Source organism: Pinus tabuliformis, chromosome 4_2 (genome assembly GCF_031772625.1).
Source record: "Pinus tabuliformis cultivar Carrire ecotype Pingquan chromosome 4_2, CPIR1, whole genome shotgun sequence".
NCBI lineage: Eukaryota > Viridiplantae > Streptophyta > Pinopsida > Pinales > Pinaceae > Pinus > Pinus tabuliformis.
The window spans coordinates 814,687,549-814,696,253 of record NC_142304.1 but is presented as its reverse complement, the minus strand read 5'-3'; the positions used below and the strand labels follow the sequence as shown (position 1 = coordinate 814,696,253).

At 35.1% G+C, this 8,705-nt stretch overlaps 1 pseudogene; it reads right to left on the bottom strand.

Annotated features, from left to right (window-relative positions):
- Positions 1–415: 415 nt before the first annotated feature.
- Positions 416–1,108, bottom strand: LOC149172174 (PRA1 family protein D pseudogene; annotated as a pseudogene).
- Between the last annotated feature and the right edge of the window lie 7,597 nt (positions 1,109–8,705).

Genomic DNA, 8,705 nt, shown 5'->3' with positions numbered 1-8,705 from the left:
CCGGTTATGTGTATGCAATGTTTGATATGTTTTTGGTCAAAACTAATAACCCTTGTGTGGGTTTTTTTGCTTTCATAAACTAAGTTCCTCATTGTTGAGACAGTCAAAATTAAACAGTGATATTTTTATGAACGATACTCAATACCACTGAACTGTAATTATATTTTGAATCGACTTACTTAGAAAAAAAATATATATATAATCGCTGAAGCCATACCGCTATGGGATCTTAGAATCAATATATGTAATTGATTTAAAATTGAATACGCCATTTAAAAAAACATAATCAATACATAATTAATTTAAAGTTTAATATAACATTTTAACTAAATAATCACTGCATAATTCATTTTATTGGAAAAATAAACAAAATAATCCCATCTTTATCCCCACACAAAAATTACTTTTTTCTTCGATTAAAAAAATGGAAATTTAGAACTCCGAACCTAATACAGATGCATGTCCATACCAAGATGATCAGAAGCTCCGGCCACTATTATTAGGGGCTGAAGAGGTGTAGCCAGCGGAGGAGACTACGCCCCCGCGAGTGGCCTGCTCTTCATCCATAAACAAATCGTCGGAGGCGCGCAACGCTCCGTGGAGAACAACGATCGCAAACCCCGCCGCAACGGCGTTCAAGATCGTTCCCGTAACCCCTGTCAGCAAGAGCGCCAGGGCCGTGACCACGGTCAGCAACGCCAACACAGCCCCGTCACCGAAGCTCCGGTTGAAAACCACGAGCGGCTCGCTCCGGAAGAAGTACAGCACGTACCAGGCGATGGCTACGGCGAGGACCACGAGCAAAGAGAGGGGTTCACCCAGGAGGCTGCAGAGCGCGAGTGCCAGAAGGACGATTGAGTAATTGATGCGGAAGAAGACGAGGTGCCTGCGCAAGCGGTCCGTTGCCTCTGCGAGGGATCGTGGTCTGGAAAAGGAGGCTGTGCTGTAGAGCTCCGACCACGGGCGACTCTGGGCGTTGGCGGATTTCGCTGCCTCTGAGATTCGTGTGAGTAGGGAGGTATTTTGTACAGGTGGTGACGCCATGAGATCAGATCGGCCTCTGCAGAGAAATCTGTACAGATCTTTTGACATTTAATGTTATATGTGCGTGGGGGTGTTCGTATTAATTACGGGATGGAATGTTGTGGACCCATCTGGCTAGGCATTTAATGCTGGATAGGTGTTAGCGTTCATTACGGAATGGAATATGGTGGGCCACGTGGCGGCGCATATAATTCAGTTTATGTGTGGGAATGTTGGTTTAGTGGTAAACGGAACATGGTGTGTCCAAGTGGCTTGACATTTGATATTTTATATTTGTGGGGCTTGTTTATGTTGAAGTTCTTATTTTACAAAATCATTTTTGTTTTTAAATATGTAGTTTTCAGAATTATAATTATAAATTATTATTATTTTAATTTATTTATATTATTATAAATTTATTTCAACTACAAATCTATTTCGTGTAGAGAGGGACCAAAATTTTTGAGGTGCAATTTTTTTTAGAGTGCAAAACTTTAAAAAAATGTTTACATTTCCAAAATTTGATCCTCCATATGCTTCAGAAATCCATATTTAAAATAGACACACATATATATTTATAATTTTTCATTATTTAAATTGCATTATGCATAAATGGATTTAACTCCTTGAAAATCTCATTGGGCACTTGGATTGGTGGTCTAAATAGCTTAAGTTTGTAATTCCATTGTTGGATTTTAGACAAAGTGACTAAAAATATATATATCTTAAGAGAGACAAAATGTAGAATAGTAAGGCTATCTTGGAATGTTTTAAACACCAACATAGATCCATTTTAAGCACAAATCTAACATAAGTCGAGGGGGATCAAATTTATTTAGGTGCAAACTTATTTTAGCATGCAAAAAACAATGTGTAATTTTTTTATTATTTAAATTGTATTTTTGAATATTATAGAGATTACATAACATGTGTATTCAGTGATTTTATCAATGCATAATAAATTTTTTTTGTTATTATTATATTTTTATGTATACCTCAATATTAATTCATATTAAAATATTTTATTCATAACTCACATTGGATATTTTATTCTATACAATATTATTTTATTTTTTTTAACAATTTTTTCTATATATGGATATATATGAAATTGATATCACGAGTTAAAATATTTTGAAAAGTATAATGTTTAAACATTTTACTCACATATTTTTTTACTTCTAATTTTTTGACATGAAATTATATTAAGTCATATGGACAACTAATTAAATATGCATAGCATTTTTTTTTCTCTTTTTTATTATAGGAAACATTGCTTTTCTATTTAGAAAATATTTTATTTTATTTTATTTTAAGAGGGACAAAAATTTCAGGTTGTAGAATGAGCCTCTGGCTATTTTATTTTAAGAGGGACGAAAATCCTAGGTTGTAGAATGAGCCTCTCGCTTCAATAATAATTTTAGCTTATCTATATAAATTAAATAGTGGTAAACATCAAAACACTTAATTCATGATATATCTTAGATTGACAATATTAAAATAATGTAAAAATCAATTAAATTAAACTTTATTTTAAATTATTATTATTATTATTATAAAAGAATTATAAATCAACAAAAATTATATACATTTCAAAAAATATGTAACAAGAGTATTAGGTATGGAGATTCACTCTTACTTTACTATGAATATTTTAAATTTTTGAATAAGCTTTCTTACAATATCATGGGTCAATAATACGGTTTACTAATACCACATGCCCAAAAAACCATAATTCATGTTCATATGACACATGTTACTATGAGATTTTTTTTAGTTAATCAATTTCATTAAAAGAGCATAACTACTTTTTAGGTAAATCTCAACCTTTGATATGTGAATACTACTAAAAATATTTTGTCGAGGTTAATCTTTATCATCTACCTAATAGCTAATGTGATGCAGGAGCATCTGACCCCCCCTTAATTAAAGGAGAAATCCAAAGCGGAGAAAGAGGAGATGTGGACCATTGAGCAAAACAGGGTACAATTCTGTTCAAATAGAGCTAATTAGGTGGAGTGGATAAAAGTCTCGAGGAGACTTATTAATTGTAGTCTGCCACATATGTATGCATGTAGAGAGAATTAGGGACAATTGAGTGATTCATGGAGAGGATTGATCGGATCCCTTCAGTGATCTGATCCAATGCTCCTTATATATATTATGAGCCTACGTGTTCAATGGGAGACATAGAGGAATATAGAGTGATAGATAGAAACTGTAAAACTGAGAGTATTCAAATGTAGTCGAGAGAGAAACTATTCTAAGGCTAAAATGCCTTAGCTGTAATCGTGTTGTGTATAGTGAATATATTTTCATGTTGTGTGGATCTCTATATGTCTGAGTAATGTGTATTTATCATTTATATGATAGAGTTAAATGTTTAGTGTTGCATTTTTGATCAACCATCGATCACTTAAGGATCGATGGCGACCCAATATTAAACGAATTACGTATGGAGTGATATCGTGCATAAACAGAGTATGGCAAAGATCCGTGTTAAAACACAGAAATCCATCAAACGGAAAGCGAGATTAAGTTAACGAGGAAGTGGGCGAGAATGCACAGCGACCGTTGGATCTCAGAGATCAACGGTCTAGATCTAATCATTGTGGAGCAAAGATCTCATATCGCATCGGCGAAACCCTTTATGTGATATCGGAATCGGTCTTTAAATTAGTGCATTGCGATTGTGCGATCAAATGAGGACTGTCGGATCGGAACTAGAATTGACAATCAAGATTTGATCGCTGATCGCATTTTGACAAAGCCAAATGACAACGGATGGTGATTCGGCAATGTTGCGATTGTGATGGGCTGATACGCCGATAACGATAGAGCATCGATCGACGATCGGAGATCGGAGGAGTGCAGCGATAAGGCTTTGAAGCAAGAGCCGGACCCGACGATATTTATGAATGCGGCTGTGTAGTTTTTGAGTTCCGACTTATGTGTTTCGGAGTGGGTTTTCCTGTGTTTCCCTTTGTATTGCGATAAAGTGATGTAGCTCTGGTTTTTAAAGGAAAACAGAATAAATGTGTGGTCCATGGTTTTAAAGGCTTAAAGCCTTATGGAATGCTTCTGATGATGAAACGGGCTCATAACCCATAGGTCCCAAGATCGAATATTGTAAAGAAAATGAGTTTGGCCTTACCCCAAAATGTATTTTCATCAGTGGTATCAGAGTATGGAAAGTTTTCTTACGAGAAGGAAGAAGGGAAAGGAGGTACAATTGCTTAAAGCTAGAGAGTTTGTGGTCTTACTGTCGTGCAGAGAGCGGCAGTGGAAGGTGAGAAGATTTGCAGCAACCTAGAGCAAGGTGTGCTTAATTGGTTCCAGAGAACCAGAAGGATTCTAAAATACCAAGTGAGGATGGCTTGGTGAGGTATCGTGTAGCAGAGGAAGATTGTTACTGCAGAGGTTGGTTGCAGCTCACAGAAGATCATGAAGGCAATTCCACCGAGAAGTGGATAGAATTGCTAAGATAAGGAGAAGCATATGACTAGGAGGTCATAAATTTTTGTGCCTCGGGAGTCTGATGCAGGAGCATCTGAACCCCCCTTAATTAAAGGAGGAATCCAAAGCAGAGAAGGAGGAGATGTGGACCATCGAGAAAAATAGGGGACAATTTTGTTCAAACAAAGCTAATTAGGTGGAGTGGATAAAAGTCTCGAGGAGACTTATTAATTGTAATCTGCCACATATGTATGCATGTAGAGAGAATTAGGGACAATTGAGTGATTCATGGAGAGGATTGATCAGATCCTTTCAGTGATCCGATCCAATGTTCCTTATATATATTATGAGCCTGCGTGTTCAATGGGAGACAGAGAGGAATATAGAGTGATAGATAGAAACTGTAAAACCGAGAGTATTCAAATGTAGTTGAGGGAGAAACTGTTCTAAGGCTAAAATGCCTTAGCTCTAATTGTGCTGTGTATAGTGAATATATGTGTGTGTTGTGTGGATCTCTATATGTCTGAGTAATGTCTATTTACCGTTTATATGATAGAGTTAAATGTTCAGTGTTGCATTGTTGATATTAAACGAATTACGTATGGAGTGATATCATGCATACACAGAGTATGGCAGAGATCCGTGTTAAAACACAGAAATCCATCAAACGACAAGCGAGATTAAGTTAAGGAAGAAGCGAGAGAGAATGCACAACGACCATTGGATCTCAGAGATCAACGGTCCAGATCTAATCGTTGTGGAGTAGAGATCTCATATCGCATCGGCGAAACCCTTTATGCGATATCAGAACCAGTCTTTGAATTAGTGCGATTGCGATTGTGCGATCAAACGAGGACCGTCGGATCAGAACCAGGATCGACAGTCAAGATTTGATCACTTATTGCATTTCGGCAAAGCCAAATGACAGCGGATGGTGATTCGGCAATGTTGTGATTGTGATGGGCCGATACACCGATATTGATAAAGCGTCGATCGACGATCAGAGATCGAGCCGATCGGAGATCGGAGGAGCACAACGATAAGGCTTTGAAGTGAAAGCCAGACCCGACGATATTTATGAATGTGGCTGTATAGTTTTTGAGTTCCAGCTTATGTGTTTCGGAGCGAGTTTTCCCGTGTTTCCCTTTGTATTGTGATAAAGTGATGTAGCTCCAGTTTTCAAAGGAAAATCGAATAAATGTGTGGTCCATGCTTTTAAGGCTTAAAGCCTTATGGAATGCTTCCGATAATGAAATGGGCTCATAACCCATAGGTCCCAAGATCGAATATTGTAAAGAAAAGGGGTTTGGCCTTACCCCAAAATCTCTTTTAATCATAATGCAACCATATCAATTAAGTCACTGATAAGTGACAATAAACATCAAACCACTTAATTTGTCATACATCTTACATTGCCAAAAAAATAAATTATAACTTAATTTGAAATTATTATTATTATAAAAAGAATTCAGCCTTGAGAGTTAGTTTAAGTGATCAAGTTTCCATTGTTAAAACATCTCACAATTGAGAAATCATTAAGTTAATTTTTCTGAATGCTCTTAAAATTAGACTCTAATGAATTGAAGGGAAATAATTAGAAAATCAAACTAATCCAAAAATATTTAGTAAAATAATAAAAAATATTTAATTAGATGTTGAAATATTAAAATATAAATTTAAGGCCATTAGATATTAAAATTTTCAAGATTTAACTTATAATCCAAATTAGTTATATAATAAAAAAATGTATTAGAGAATATAATATAGAAAGAAATTAAGGTAATAAATTGATAGAGATTTAATCGTGACGAGGTAGGGGATGGTTTAAATATTAATGAATGAATAATAATATTAAAATATATTTTTTTAAAGCAGAAATTACAAAATGAGAAATTAATAAAAAGAATATTTTAACATATAAATTAAAAATTCACGTTAATTAATAAAAACTAATTTATATGTTAAAGATTAAAATTAAAACGGGAAGGATAAGTTAAAAGATTAAAATCTTTTAAAAATAAAGAATTTTATAAGTAATTTTTTTTGTTAATGAAGTTTAGGATTTTAGATAAATAAGGATGGAAATTTTTAAATAAGTAAATAAATAAGATGATTTAAAATAAATTTAAAAGGGGGAGAAAATTAAATGAAATAAGAAAAAACAAATATTTTAGGAATATAAATTAGGATTTTCAAGAATAAGATTAGAGATTAAGATTATAATTTTTTAAGAATAAAGATTAGAGATTAATATATTTAAGAATAAAGATTAGGATTTTTACTAAAAATGTTTTAAATTATTAAATATGGAATGAAAATATGGAGAGATTAGGAAATGAACTAGAGACAGAAAAGGAAGTCAATGATTATGTTTATGAATAAAGGGTTTTTCGGAGTGGCTAAGTTTGTAACTATCTTCCTTATGGAAGTTATTATGGTGTTCTTCAATATCAAGGGTCTCTCGCATCTGGCGGGTCGATTGGAAAGGAGCAGTGGCCAAGATCTTACCCTGATCAAAGCTAATGACATTCTTAGTGTTGAAGGAGAATTCTATGTATGTAGATTTTAAAACCCCATTATGGGTCATGTTGGCTATTTTCTCCTTCATACAACCTATACAAGATTTGCTAGTTTGGCCAATATAGGATTTGCCACATGAACAGGGAATAAGGTAGAATTTAGGACCAAGCAAATGATCCATCTTGTCTTTAGGGGATTTGAATAAACTTGAGGTTTTTATAAAGTTTGAATAATGTTTTGAATTTCTTTTTGGCTAATTTTTTTGAAATTTTATGTGGTACCTTTTATATATGGAAGGGATATGAGGAATATGGGAGAGGGAAGAGGGTCTTTGGGCTGGCATAATCGAGTTGATATATAAAATTTATAGATTTTGGAAGAGGAATAGTCATTCTTTATAAGGGCGTTGGTGAGGTGAGCTTTCTCAAAGGACGAGAATTGGGGATCATAAATTTCGAGCGCTTTATTGAAGGGGGTATTTAAGACAAAAAATTTTTGAGCTAGGTGATGATGAGAGTTTGCATGGAGGTATCGATTAGTGTGATTTTTCTTCTGGTATACTTGAAAGGAAAGGGCACCATTAGAATGTCGAGTGACAAGGACATCTAGAAAGCGAAGGAATAAGCATTCCTCAAACTCCATGGTAAATTGGATATGAAAATATAGACTATTAAGGTGGTTAAGGAATTCATGAGGAGTAGGAAGCTAATGAGGTGAAACCACAAAAAAATCGTCAAGGAAACAATACCAACATTTTGGTTTGTGGTGCCACGAATTAAATGCTAAAGCCTCAAAGTGCTCCATGAACATATTAACGACAATAGGAGATAGATAATATCCCATTTCCATGCCTTCAATCTATTCATAACAAGTGCCTTTAAAGGAAAAGAAGGTAGAGGTTAGATATATTTTAATGCGATGAGGGTTTTGATGTCCACAAGATTCGAGACCAAATCTAAGGTTTTAGGAACAAGGAATTTTGTGAAGAGCAATATGATATCAAAGCTAAACATATATTATTGGGGTCTAGTTGGATGGAATTGGCATTTTAATGAAGTGGGAAGAATCCTTAATAAAGGAATTGAAGGAACCAACAAAGGGTTAGAGTTTGTCAGCTGATTAGGAGATCAAAATTAGGCTCAAAATGAAAGTTCTCAGAATCTCTCACAACTAGTGTCAAGTCGTAGTGTTCATCATCCTGATTCCAGTGGCACTTAAATCACCTCAATTCAACATTGTATGAAGAAGTTATGACGTTCTAAAGTTTTTGACCAACTACAAAAATTTTTGCAGGTGGGCCAAATGGGTTGTTGGCTGGGCAGTCTATATTGTTGATGTTAGCATGCCAAAATGGTGTATAGAGGGCGAATTAGATCCTGCCATGTGTCAAACCATACCAGTATGAGTTGGTAATGTTTTATTGGATCGTGCAATTGAGGTGGTCCAATAGAAGGCTACCACATGGCCCAACCAGAGGCTACCACGTGGCGCCTCAACATTGGTCAAAATTTTGTTTATAGGCCGGCAGGCCTCAGTGAGGTCCAACCCCAAGACTTGCTGCACACAAACTTCGGCCTCCACCACCGCACCATAGGGATGGATCTTAACATACTATGGTCTCAAATTATATTTGAAGTCATTGCATTTTTGCATTGGGAGAAGGGGTCGAGTGTTAGCCCCAACCCCTAGTCACAACACCACCCACA